Raw genomic sequence first — 13,800 nt, 5'->3', positions numbered from 1 at the left:
TGTCCCCTGTGGCAGTGTGATGGGGTAGAACTTAGCCCTAAGATTTTTGCAAAAGCTTCAGTGTCAGTGGTCTGCAAGCTGCGTCGTGCTGCATTGCAGTGTCTCTGCAGCTATTCCCTCACAACAGTCCCTGGAAAACTGTTAAACCACTCAGAAGTTTCCTGTGCTTTAAATCTTTCAAGCGAGCCAATTAACTTGCTTTCTTAACAGCTTGCATATGGGGAAAACATTCATTGATTACAGTTTGATTAGACCAGCTGACAATGAAGAGGTCAAAAAGTTGCTACAGTGGGAGAATTTCTGCTCTATAACGTTTTGAATTAGCCGTTAGCTGCTCGCTCGGTGACTCTGCGCTCGGCGCCTGCTGTGCGGGGGGTAGCTGAGTTTTAGTTAGATATCAGACAGAGAGATACTCTGATAGGCAGTGCCTTTCTTTGCAGACATTAGCTAAGTTAATTATTGCAGAGCTGCACCTACAGTTATAAGCGTCTCACGGCAGCTATGGTACTAAATTCACTTTTTAGTTCTTCTCTTCCTGAACCTGGGAGGCTCGCATAGTGCATTGTAACTGACCCAACTTTCATAAGCAGCATCAGCTCTTACGAAAGTGTATTCCTTGTCTTACACGTTCGTCTGACCTACTAATGCGTGAGATCTGCCCTTTTTAAAATATCAGAGTAAAAATCCAGGGATTACTTTTACAAGTCTCTTCCTGAACAGTCATGGGTACTTTTTAGCTTTTTCCCTCATTTCATCCTCTGTTCCTGCCTCAAAGTACAAACACTTGTCTCCTGTTCTGGTACAACAGTCACATATATTCTTGATTCAGATGTTTAACCTTTCCAGATGCTGCAGGAGTAAGGTAGATAGAATTATTTATTCTTCCCATATATTTTCTATTTATTCATCTTTGTCTAGGTCACTTCTATACTTTGAAATGTGAATACTCGTGTTAAAGGCCCCTTTTCCCAGCTGTTGAAAATCAGTGTAGCTTGATTACTTGGATAAAGTTGCATTACAGCAGTTGGCTTTCATCTGGAAGCCACTGTATCCGATTGCCAAAGAATGCAAGATATTAAGGTTATATTTCATGCATGTGTATTAAATAATATACCATAATCTGGGAATGGCTAAGCTGGATCCGACCAAAGGCCCGCTTGCTGAAGAACCTGTTTCCAACAGTGACAAACAGTGTAGGGAGAGAAGAAAGAACAGGACAAGCACGTGGTGATACTTGCACTGAACACTGTCCTACCGACCAGAGGGGGTTGAAAAATCCTCTCCTTGTCCTCAGCTGGAAAATATCACCACCGGAAAGATTAATAAAAGCAAAAACCAGTTTAAAGGTATGTCATAGATTGTCCTGCTGAAGTTCAGTGAGTGAATCTTGTTGAGAAGTTTGGTGTGTGTTTTTAAGTTAGGAAAACTGAGAAGGAAGGAGTGATATAAACAAGAAAGCTTGACGTTATGGTAGGATATTGTTTTTTTCCTTGTATTAGAGCCTTCTTTTTTTAGTTAACACCACCAGAGAAGATGCGTTGTTCTAAAACCAGCAAAGTTTTTATTTCAGACCCTAATGTATTAAATAGTTGGTAATGCACCAAAGTTCTGCTATGTAGGAGACAAGGACTGCAGTCTCATTCAGATAGCAATAGCAAAGACAGATTTTTTTTCTTTTCTCTTTTTTTTTTACCCCTCTTTATACAGTGGCATCTGCAACTCTACTGTTTCCTTATTTACTGATGAAGTTTTTTTACTAAGTTACAGAACAGTGAATTGTTTTCTCTAGCTGATTAAATGTGAGGCCCATGCCACCCTTGCTTGCCCATGAAGTGCCCACTGAAGAGAGGTTAGCCAGGTCGCAGATGATGCTGTCAAAACTAGTTCTCTTGCTTCTAATAACTGTAAACGCGTTTTGCTTCAACGGAGGTGCAGAAGTTCACTAAGTTGATTGGTATTTGCTGTTTTTCTTTCTTTTCTATGACTTTGGTACCCTTAGGACAAATGCAGCAGTTGCCAAGGTAGTACCCTACTTGTCTGGCCATGTAAGATCCTTACCTTAGGTATAGCTTTTGTGCCTCTAGTTGCTGCATACTATTTAGAATATACTGCTTTTAATTTTACATTGTTAGAGCAAAGTCTTCAACTTTATAATTTCATTTTAAGCTTCACACTATCTTTACCTCAAGTCAAAAAAAAAAACAACAAACCATGTTTAAAATGAAAAGGACAGTTTAAAAATCTCCTGATCCACTTTCAAATTATTTTCTCTTATCACAGCATTTCCTTTCTGTTTGCCTGAGCTGTCCTCACTACGGCTTCCACTCTACTGCAGATTAACTCTAGTCCCTAAGTGACTCTGCCTGTGTACATGAGCATTGCCCCAGCACGGACAGATATTTCTGGGGCTCTTCAGATGCCACAGCTGAAGAAGCACTAGGGATTACAAATGTCCTTTTAAAGTCAAGCCTTTGTAGGATTCTCCTAAGACACAAAAGGTTATATTTTAATTCCTCTGTTAAATTTAAAGATCACATTCCCAGTAGAGTTACACAGTGTAACTCGTCCAACATTGAATATTTTATAAAAAGTGGATTTCTAATTTTTTTTTTTTCTTTGTCTAAAATAGCCAGCACTCACTATGCATGAAACAAGTTTTGGCTTTGATATATTTTTCTAATGTATTGTGCAGATTCGTTTGTGTTTAATGTAGTCATCCCAGTCTCCTAGATTGTATTTGCTGTTTCCTTACAGACTCCTGAGCTTTCTCAATTCCCATTTTCATAAATGTTTCAGTTTAAGTACTTATTTTGTAATTCAGTCATATTTAGCTCTTGTTTCTATCAACAGGCTTTAAATTTCCTTAAATAGTACATGCTTCCCTAAAGTTGTCAATGTCGACTGTAGGAAATTGTGCAGGGAAAACATGATTTCCTTTTAAAACCTGTCTTTTCTTGTTTTCATTTTAAATGTGATGACATGAAGTTATGTGGAGTTTGTTTCTGTAATTCTTTCTTCCAGCTTCAGTTATAATGCACGTCCTGTTTAGGTTTTTGCTGTTCATATACAGCCTTCTCTGCTTAATTATATTGATATATACACAGAAAGAAGTGTATCTGTTAAATCCTCATGCTGGAGATTATTAATTGCTTTGCTTTGCCAATTTATTAATTAAAGTTTAGTAATTTTCTCTTTTTACTGTTTTGTTAAGGTAATCAATAATAAGTCTTATTGGGGATACAAATAAAGGATTGATTTTATTTTTGCAACAGCTGTTGCATTTGCAGCTGCTAATTTAACTGTTAAGTATGGGCTGCAAATTCTTCCCACTTTTCTTCCCTGTTTTAGATTTCACTAAACTGAAATCTGTTTCACCTGTGGTTTTTCCCCAGACATGACAGCTTTTTCAGAAAACAAGACCTTTCATAATTCTTATTTTTAAAGTTTATAGTTCTTGACACATACAGGGATTGTTTTTAGTGATATTACAGAGCTACCCAAATAAAAACTAAAAAGTAATTTTTTTTTTTATTTTTTTTTTTTTTATTAAATGGGGCCATTGGCTAAGCTGGTTGCCCAAGGTCTCTTGGTGGAGAGACATAAGCCCTCTGAGCTCGTTCAGCCTTTTTGGATGAGCTGAGTCTCTTCTCACTAGCTACAGAGGGAACTTCTATGACTAACTTTGGCTGGAGGGACAAAGCTAAGGCTGGTTGAATGAACCTCTTCTGGTGTCCCTGGGAGCAGCTACTGGTAAAGCACTGTGCAGACAGATGAAGTTGCTTTCTCCAGCTCACCAGGTAAACTGCTAATGAAGCCAGAAATAAACCCTTTGAGCCCTATGCCTTTGGTTTAGTCACTAGACAACACTTTCTCTCAGCAATAATTCTTGAGGCAAGTTAGTACAATCGTTACTTTGACGGAGGGAGAAAAAATGGGAAAAATCACAGACAACTTAAAGTTGTGATTCCAGTAGAAAAATGTAAAAATCAAGAGTTTCAAGGCAAGATAAAAGATTTAAAGATAATTATTTACTTGTAAGTTGAATTTTAGGTAAATTGATTGGTTGATTTGAATTTATTACCCACAGGTGAGAATGATGGCAGAGTGTGAGAAATAAAAAATAAAGCATGCACTATTTAAATAGAGAGGGATAAAGAGGTAAAGGGAAGGTCTACTCTCAGGTGTTCCAAAGCGCTGCACTTGCAGGCACAGCTTTTTAAAGGATTTAGCTTACAACCGTGAGTAGTGACCCTGCTCTGTGTGCCTTCCTAACTCCGATCTCTGCTTGCTGAGAGTGGTGACATAAGGGATATTTAGTGAAAGTATAAATACTGCTTTGGGGTGCACTTAAATGCTAGGTGATCATGTCATTATTAGGAAGAACAGAAATGCTACTGAGTAGACTTTTATGCACGCTCACAAACACACAGATGCACACGCAGCCATTGGAAACTGGAATTTGGGATCCACAGGGCGAGATTTTAAGAGCTGCATGGGATGCCTGCAGTAGATTTCTTCACAGCTGTCATATGCCACACGTTCTTAGATTGTAAGTGCGTGTGAAGGATAAGTAAGAAGTTATACAGTATCAAATCGCACACTAAGCTGTGCCTGAGCTAGAACTATTTTTCAGCAAGTCAATTCAATGCCTCTGAAAATACTTCTACAATAAATTCCCCTTTTTCCATGAGCTTGATCTACGTCATTCTTTCTTACGTTACTTTCTTTTTCATGACTGTTAACCTGGCAGTTGACAAGAGAAATAAGAATAAGATTTAGACTTCATTTTCAATCTCAGTACTTAACTGCAGACTCATTGAAAATACTTAATTAACTGCAGAATCATTGAAAGAATGTCATATGTCATGTCAGCTTCAAAAAACACCCTCTGCTTAATATTAATTTTGAGTAAGAAAACCTTTTACATGACAGATGAATGCACTGAAGAATCATAGTAGCTTTGATTTTAGCCTCTTTCACCTGTATGGGTTCCCATATAATGGCTACATTAGAGACTTAGGTGAAAGCTGAAGTAAATGGAATATTTTTTTAAAAAAATTAAATATTAACCATAGTTCAGTGAAGAAGCCTTTAAAGATATAACATCATTTATCTATAAAGTAAAAATTTATATGTATTTTACCCTGAGAATCCATCTTCTTTTAGAAGCTCTAATATCTATTGAATACAAGTAATTTTTTCCCCTGGGTTTCAGGGTTGGAGATGGTTTCAAAGATATTATAATTAATATTTTCTAAGCCAGGTGCTCAAAGTTAAACTTTGAAATAGAAATATCCTGATCTGCTGCACAGCTGAATTATGTGAAGGATCACTTCTCTTAAAATTCAGTTTAATTGAATTTTGTAGCTTAAACATGGCCTTAGAAGTCTGGCATTAGTCACCTGTTCTAGAAAGTTTGTTACTGGACATCTTGAAGTACTTTCTAGTGACTTTCTAATTCCCTTTGCAGTCTGCAAGGGAAGCATGTGAGACTAACCCAAGCAATAATTTCTATTTTTAACACTTAGCATATTGTGTATTTGCTTTTAAAAGGTTTACACAGAATAGCTCAGAATTACGCAGAAAATTCAGATTTTACAAACTTTGAACAACATTCATAAATGTTAAGTTTAATTGTTGCTTCAGTGCTGTTTGGTGCCTAAATACATAAAGAAATGTGTAACAAACATGTTAAGAGTAAGTTGGCTTACTTTAGCTTCAGTTTAGTGCATATGCCTCCTAGACAAGAATTTTTCTTTTTTTTTGGAGAAACTCAGTAGGAGTTTTTGTTGCTGTTTTTTTGTCTGAGTCCCGTTCCTCCCCTCCACCCCCAGTAATTCTGGATCCTTATGTTTGTCTACACTGGGCCCCCAAAACTGATGTCAAACTCATCAGCTGCTTTTGCAAATCTTGCTACTCAGCATTTGGGGATATCTTTATGTGGTCATAAACTACACCATATAGATCGGGGCAGGTCTTGCCTTGTGGATAGTGGGGTCCATCCCTACCAGAACTTTACAAACCTTGCTAAAAGTCTTTCTTTGCTGTTCTGTGTTACTAGTGATGTGTAACAAGTTTCCATATATATGTATATAGCAGTTTAGCACATCAGAGTCCTCGTGCGTTTGCAGTGCCGTGTCTGAGTCTTCCTTCCCTCTTGTGCCAAGCATGGACAGCACGTGTGGGAGCATGCGGAGGGGATGACTGAGACTGATTGCCAAGAACTGATTTGCTTAGTTTGCTTTTGCACCAGTCTGGGCACCAAACCAAACAAAAATTATATGAAAATGGGTCTGCAAAGTAGCCCTCAGTGGGGATTTTGCTGGTTATCCCTGACTTGCAGAGACAGGCATGTGGCAATGGGGACTGAGTGTGAAAGGGGGACAGAGGAGAGAGCTGCAAGAACCTGATACTCTGACTTTTCTGTGATTTCATTTGTGAAGTGAGCGTTGAAAGTTTGTTGTACAGCTGGGTGCTTCAGTGGTGGTTGTAAGTTTGTGGTTGTTTTTTTTTTCTGCGGATGTGCGTCCATACTTTTGAGTACTCTTCTTTTAAACCTCCATTGTGTTACACATGTATCTGTGTGTTTGTGCAAAATTTTGTGTGGAGATTCCCACCACCTAACCATTCGAGCAGCCTCTGATATAAATTATCAAAGCTAGGTCTGAATAAGGGTGATCTGCCTACATGGCTTGGAGGGTAACACACAGGTAGTCTAGCTTGTGTCCCAAGAGTAATGTAGCTGCATTATTTTTTCCTGAAATTATATGCCCTGCATCTCTGCTAGATGCTCTGAAATTTGCATCTATCTTAGAAATCCAGCCCCTTTATAAAGGAAGACAACTCAGTGTAAGGTAAGTATCTTCTTTATGATGGGTTGCTAGTAATCCTTCCCAGTTGTTTGTAAGCCTATAGTAAGTATTTACTACCAGAAGAGAGTTCACATTCTTATCATTCTTGGGTTGGATTCAGCAAAAATGTAAAATTATGCAGTCTGTGCTTACAAAAATTCAAAAGCAAAGTGTAACAAACAGATGATGGTGTTGGGAAAGAGAACACTGGAGTTCTGACAATCAGTGGGTACTGATTCTCTCCTTGACTTTGTATAACTCTCTTCTGATTATTTTATTAACCAACACAGCCACCCTTAAGGATCAGAAAAGTGTATTATGGATTAGCCAGTAATTGTGTTTTGAAAGTATGGAGAACAACATAAGTGCTAATTATTGTACAGAAACTGTAAGTTTCAATGTTAGGAGTCAACCTGCCTTGGAATAAAGAATTCATAAATTAATGTCATTACTCACAAACTTTATACATTTTGCATTGTCATAAAATAACCCAAATAGAGGAGAAGTATCTGCAGCATGATGGAAATATCTGCTGCAAAGGAAAATGCTGAGTATCTTGAGCACAGCAACTGCCTTATTCTGTCTTGTTTTTGCATTCCCCATAAATATTTTATTTTGATTAAAAGAGATAAAATTGCATCAATTATTTCTTATAAGGGACTGTATGAAATGAGCTTAAAGTACTGGGAATGAAGCACCATTGGTTCTGGGCTAAAGTAACTGCAGTCCAGCATGTGGCTAGGGGCAGGCCTGCCTGGAGCCTGGGCTTCACCTCCAAGCTGTTTTCAAAGCAATTAGAAGTGTGATCATCTGTTTTCTGTTTAAGTCCTTTCATAGTGGAAATTTATGGAGTTTTACTAAATGGACTTTTTCACAAATCCACCTGGTTTCCATGGGAATTTTCATCTGCCAAATTTCAAAATCACAGGAATTCAGAAAAAGTCCAAATTATTTCTATTTGAAAGTGCTTTTGTGGTACTTTTATGATTTATACAGGTTGGGTACCTCATCTCCACACTTTCTGCTCCTCAGATTGTGGTCACTTCTCCCAGGATATCCCGCAGACAGAAGCTCATAAGTTGCCTCATTTCTTGGCCCTGAGAGTAGAGCAGAAGTGTAGGAGCGCGACAGAACAATTTTCCAAATGAGAATATTTTTGGTTGAGGGCCAAAAATGCAACCATTTTAGGAGAAGTAAGGGAGAGAAACCAGTTCTGGTAAACTTGCTCTTCTGAAAAAGGGGTACAGATTCCTGCCATTATGACAGAAGCTGAGTTTATGCCCTTTAAGTTGCATTTAATTTTTGGTCATGCTCCTGTTGGAGACCTTTCTGTGATGTTTCAAAACGAGTCTGTAGGTGTCTTAGAGAGGTATGGGAAAATCTGAGGGTGCGAGAAGGTAAACAATACTACAAGTGTTAGACTTGACCATAAGGTAAAAAAAAAAGTATTATTTAAAAATAAAATAAACAATTGATATATTTATTTATATGTATATATACTCCTTTCCATGTACACAAGATGTGGCTTTGCTGATGTTACTAAGTCCTTCTCGGAGTGAAAACTGCTGGTAGCGCCTTTCTGCCCTGAAAGTCACATAACATTCACTGCACGAGGATGTTATGCTAGAAGCCCACATTCAGATGGCTTAAACCCAATGTGCCTACCAATACGGCAACTATTATTATTATGTTTAATATCATCTCTTTGAAGATGCCAGGACACTCAATAGGAAAGGCTAGGCACAGGGAAGCTTTAAGCTGTCCAAATCTGGGTCCAAAAGCAGAAACAGAATGGTTGATACTTCTCTTCTGTGTGAATAAAGGTCCAGATGTGATACTGTGCTGTCTGTTAAGATGGGTCTTATGGTAAGAGACTGATAAAAAACTTCTACTAGAAAAGTCAATGTTTACCACTGGTGTAATTGCTCTGGTTCTTACAATAGAATTTTAACTTCTGTGAAGAAATTAAAGAGTATTGCATTGTCAATTAGGTAGATTCCCTATGACAGTCTACCAGGAATCTCTAGTCTTCTACTAAGGAGAGATTTTGCCTTTGAAATCTCTCAATATATTTCTGGCTTAGCCAAAAGTGACTGAAAAATAGCACAACATGTTTCTCAGCTCCTCTTACCACATCTGAGGGACAGCCTATTGTCTCCTTTAGCACTTCTAGATCTGGAAAACAGTGAGGTGAGATGAGCAGTTGATATTGAGACCTTAATAGCAGCCATTGAGTTACAAGTGGTTCATAAACTTGTCCTAGTACTGTTTTTAAACATTAATTCCAATGCAAGTGAAAACAATGACTGCTGATTGCTGTTTACACTTACACTGCATTCTCTCCTAAGTCTCTTTGCATTGTTTCTAAGTTTGAAAACTCAATCATATTTAAATTGCTTGCATCAGTATAGTAAATAAAATGGCAATTACTGAGCAATCTGCTTTCTAACACATTAAGTGATTTATGGCTGCAGTAGGCAGTGTATTAAAATTCTGTCTGTGAAATTAAAAATATAATGGCTGGAAAACCAAATATGAGCTCAAAGGAAGCTATAAAACTCCCAAATAATTAATGGCTAGCACCAAGGAAGTGGTAGATAGCATTAAAAAATAAAAAAGTAGGTAAATTTATTCAGAAAGGTAATAGGATTTGGGTTGTTTGATAGTCTAGATTTCAAACTCTGCATAGGAAAGAATGCGGTGTTCAATTTTCTATTCCTATTTCCAGGGAAAATAATAGCATAACCACTTGTATAGTTAGCCCTAGCGAAACACTAACACGAATGACAAATTTTAACACCGGGCCATGTAAATAAGGCGGGGTTAAAGCATGGAAGGAGCAGGCAGCGGGCTAGGGCTGCAGAAGGAAAGGGTCACAAAACCCCTCTGCCTGTTTTGCCTGTGCCAGAGCCTTGGACAGCCCCGCAGGGAGCTGCCTCCGGCTTCGCAGGAGGGCTCCGTGTCCCTCGTCCCCTGGGTAGAAGGGGTGAGCCTGGCTCTCGGAGGCTCTCCCTTTCCTCTCCATCCCGGCTCTTGCCCCTTCTCTCTGTCCCCCTCCTTTTCATTGCAGAAGTGGCCCGGCCTTTCATCGCTGGGGCGGAAAAGATCACGTTTTCCTCTACTTCAAAGGAGGCTCAAACTGGCTTTGTGTGTAAGACACTGGTCCCCAGTCTTGCAATGTGATTATCAGAAAGAAGAGTTCTGTGAGGGGTTTTTTTTCCAAGCCCGAAGAGGTGCTTTCTCATATTTTCCTTGTTTCCCCACAGATTTTCACTCTCAGTTCATGGTCTGTTGTGGCAATGCCAGCAGAAGAGGGCTTCTTGACCTCGTGGTTAAAGCATAAGATTGACAACCAGGCATCGTGGGTTCTTCTTAACTCTACCACTTACATTTGCATTGCTTATCAAGGTGGTTTTTTTGTTTGTTTGGGGGTTTTTTTTGCCTTTTTCCTCTAGGTTCTTCTACTGTTATGGTATTGCAGACCACTTTGGTCCTTTATATGGTGTTGTTTGTAAAATGAGGTGTGACGTAGCAAGGGGTAATGAAGCATGATAATAAGAACGTTGTGAAATTTCCTGAGAGCCCTGTTCAGCACTTCCCATTCACCAAAGCATCCCTGCTGAGTTCACTGGGTCTTGAAGCCAGGGGGAGTTTTAGTGAGTAATGTGCAGAAACAGGCTCTTTGACTACGGCTTAATCCTGAGATACATTTTGTGACTTCAGTGGAAGCTGTGCATGTCCAATGATTGTCATATCAGTCCATTTTCGTTTGTAAAGTACTTTGAGATCTGCTGGAGAACCAGGCTATTATTCAAGCTTTAGTATGCACTGCCATGAGTGAGCTGATTTTGTGTTTGGGCATAAGTAATGGTTGTGAGCAACATGGTTAGCAATGTATTTGTGGGACAGGAATCCTGCATTAAGTATAAGAACAATTCATTATTTTAAGGGTTTTAATTATGTTCATGCATTCAGTTAATTGTGTGCAATTTTCAAAAAAATCCCTCTGTGACTTCAGGAAGATATAGGACCCCTAAGTCTTTTTATTTGATGTGACTTGGGGTCCTAAGTCCCCTAACTTACATCTTAGTATAGTCCACGTGTTTTCCAGGCAAAAATGGACAAAAGTCTGGAAACACAACTAATGGTTCTACGGTGAGTTGAGTTTTAATGCCAAAAGCTGGGACTTCATTTGTATATCAAGACTGCAATGTATTATTCAAAGTGACATAACTTACTTTATAAACATTTTTTTTGAGAACTCATAAGTAAACATACTTATAAAACAGTTTTATTAATAGGTCTCTTAAATTATTCAATACTTGAAGTCAGATTTTTTGAGTGCCTTCTTCAATAGAAGTTGCCATATAATACTTTCCTTCAAAGAATTCCACAAAGAATTTTCCTCTTTAGAAAATGGAAGCAATGTTTTCACTAGGTCTGATGCCAAAGGCATGCTGCCTCCTTTTTCATAGTGGCCATCATATTTTACTGTTCTGAGGCAGCTGTTTTCACATTTCCAATTCTTAAACACCCTTGGTTTTCTTTTCACTATAAACAGATCTGTAAACTTCCTAGGTTTGTAAATCTTGCTTGGGGCTAAATATATATCCCTGTAATGTATTTTACCTTAAATTATTGATATGTATGTTCAATTGTAACTTTATCTTAATGCAGTTTTTGTCTGGGAATTATTATATAATGCTATTCGAGAAGTCCTCAATTGCCTTTTGTGTAAGAAATTTAGATATTAAATAGTGAGATAAATTTCTAGAGTATTCTTTGTATTCTTACCGACTGGGGAGATTTGCTTCTTCATGTCTGTGATAAAGGTTGCTGGGGCTTGTGTAGCTCTCATTTATGGGGCAGTGTTTTATTGAATTTAGCATGTAGTATTTGTACTGCTATGGTCCCTAGAAGGCCCACTTACAGACAGCAGTAAGGCATTGTAAAAACACAGAATATGAAGATTCTGGGTGTCTCTGACAGCTGATAAAAAGCGCTAAATAGGTAAAGACAGCCAAGTATCCACAGGAAGCAGTGAGGTAATATTGGCCAACGTGGCAGGGTGGGAGCCCAACCGTGTCAGGTTTTCCTGCAAGTAGCACGTTTAAAGAATAAGGATTTGAAGACGAACAGTGAAAATAGCGTACAGATATTCCCAAATTGTTCCTTCTAAGCTTTAGGGGATCCCTGAAAGAAAGCATGAGGGACCTGTCTGAACGTGTGACAAGCCAATATCAGACACCCAACGTCATGGGCCAGGTAGGGGTAGGGAGGTCATCCAGATCCTGCGTGAAGTGTCCAGAGGGCTGTCTAGAGCCCTAATTGTGGCTGTTATTAGTGTTGGGGTAGAGGTCTGGTGCAGCAGATCGGGCTGACCACCCGCACACTGGAGCTGTTCTCCTGCCGTGGTCTGGAGGGACACGGCTGCTTTTGTTGAGGCCGTAGGGCAGCGGAGGATTTCGAGGCTGCAGGAATGTCATCCGGTGACAAATGTGACAAAATATGACATGGTGAAAGCGCGTATGAAAAATATGGCCAAGTAAACTTCTCCGAGTCAATGACAGTCTTTCACAGTGCCCATGGGCACACGGAAGGGTTACGTGACTACATGTGAGACATGCGGGCACACACGCACACCCACGTAGCTCTTTCCCAGTTCTGATGCCCTGTCTCTCTGTCTGCTTTTTACTGGCTTTTTCCTATAAACTCTTTGATGTAATTTCTTTTTATGCTACGAAAACATTGGATCTTTCGAATCAAAATTGTAAAGGTTTTCATTGCAGCATATAAACGTTTTACAGTCATGGCTCATATTTGAATTTCATAATAACAGAGAACAAATTTAAAATGACTCACCAAATGTGAACATGAGTTACGTTAACCTGATATAACCCCGTTCCACTGCTGGCATTAACTCCAACCTTACATCTCATCATTGTAGAGGGCTGACTTACAGATCACTTCTGCAAGCTGCAGTTTGGAGATACACCATGAGACTGCAAGGATCTCTTGATGGTACTGTTGCAATTGTTGGCTTGTCATGCATTTGGTCTCAGGAAGGTTCCTTAAAATATGAATATAAAATTGCTATAAATAAATAAACAATATTAATACATAATATGCAATTATTGTTTAGGCTTTTAATAAGTGAGATTAAATCTAGGTTTTCCACTAAATAATCTAAAATTATTTATAACATGTTAAATGCATTTACACTTATTTCTCTCCTGACTGTGAATTTTTAATGCACAATAATCAATGTAAAGTCCAGAACTGGTATTTCTACTTATTGTATTAAGCCTACAGCATTAGCAATCAACAGGAGCCAGATAAGAAAATACAAAACTATTACTTCCCATATCTCAAATTATTTATACAAAAGCTGTGTAAAAAATTGCTTTATCTATTATTTGTACTATATTTCAATTAATTTGTCCAAATAATTAAAATGCAGCTTCTAACAATAGGGTGGTAATGAAAAGCAAATGAAAAAATATGTGTTCATGAATACAAGAACAAGAAAAAGAAAAATACAGAGTTAAAAATTATTTCGTTTAGGTTTTGTTTGAAAATAATGAAGTAAATGATTTTATTCTGATTCCTTCAGTTTCACCAGCAGGCTCATTTTCCTTGTGGATCTTCTTGGTTTTATTATTCCAAAGCACAAAGATTTTGATCTTGAGTGTGTTTCAGATTACAGCCTTTTATATTTTCCCCCTCAACTTTTAATCTGACTGGCTGAGACATTTAACTGAGATGAAACTCAGAAGAGATGGACAGAAATTTTCAGTGACTCCAGAGAGATTGGTTTAGAAGCTTAGCAAAAGGAAAACCTTTTCTACATGTTGTTTTGACAACTGAAAAATGCTGCTGAAAGATATAATTCAATCTGACATGCTGGGAGATCGTGTAACTTCATCCATAATGATGGGCATATGTGTCA

General features: G+C 38.3%; 1 protein-coding gene across 2 annotated transcripts in view; it reads left to right on the top strand.

The window, feature by feature from the left end:
* The window catches only part of DLG2 (discs large MAGUK scaffold protein 2), a 1,017,318-nt gene that overhangs the window by 808,645 nt on the left and 194,873 nt on the right, over positions 1 to 13,800 (top strand). The gene's annotated exons all lie outside the window — the stretch shown is intronic.

This window comes from Buteo buteo, chromosome 18 (assembly GCF_964188355.1).
Source record: "Buteo buteo chromosome 18, bButBut1.hap1.1, whole genome shotgun sequence".
Lineage (NCBI taxonomy): Eukaryota > Metazoa > Chordata > Aves > Accipitriformes > Accipitridae > Buteo > Buteo buteo.
The sequence above is the reverse complement of the archived record's forward strand: the minus strand, read 5'-3'. Positions and strand labels throughout refer to the sequence as shown.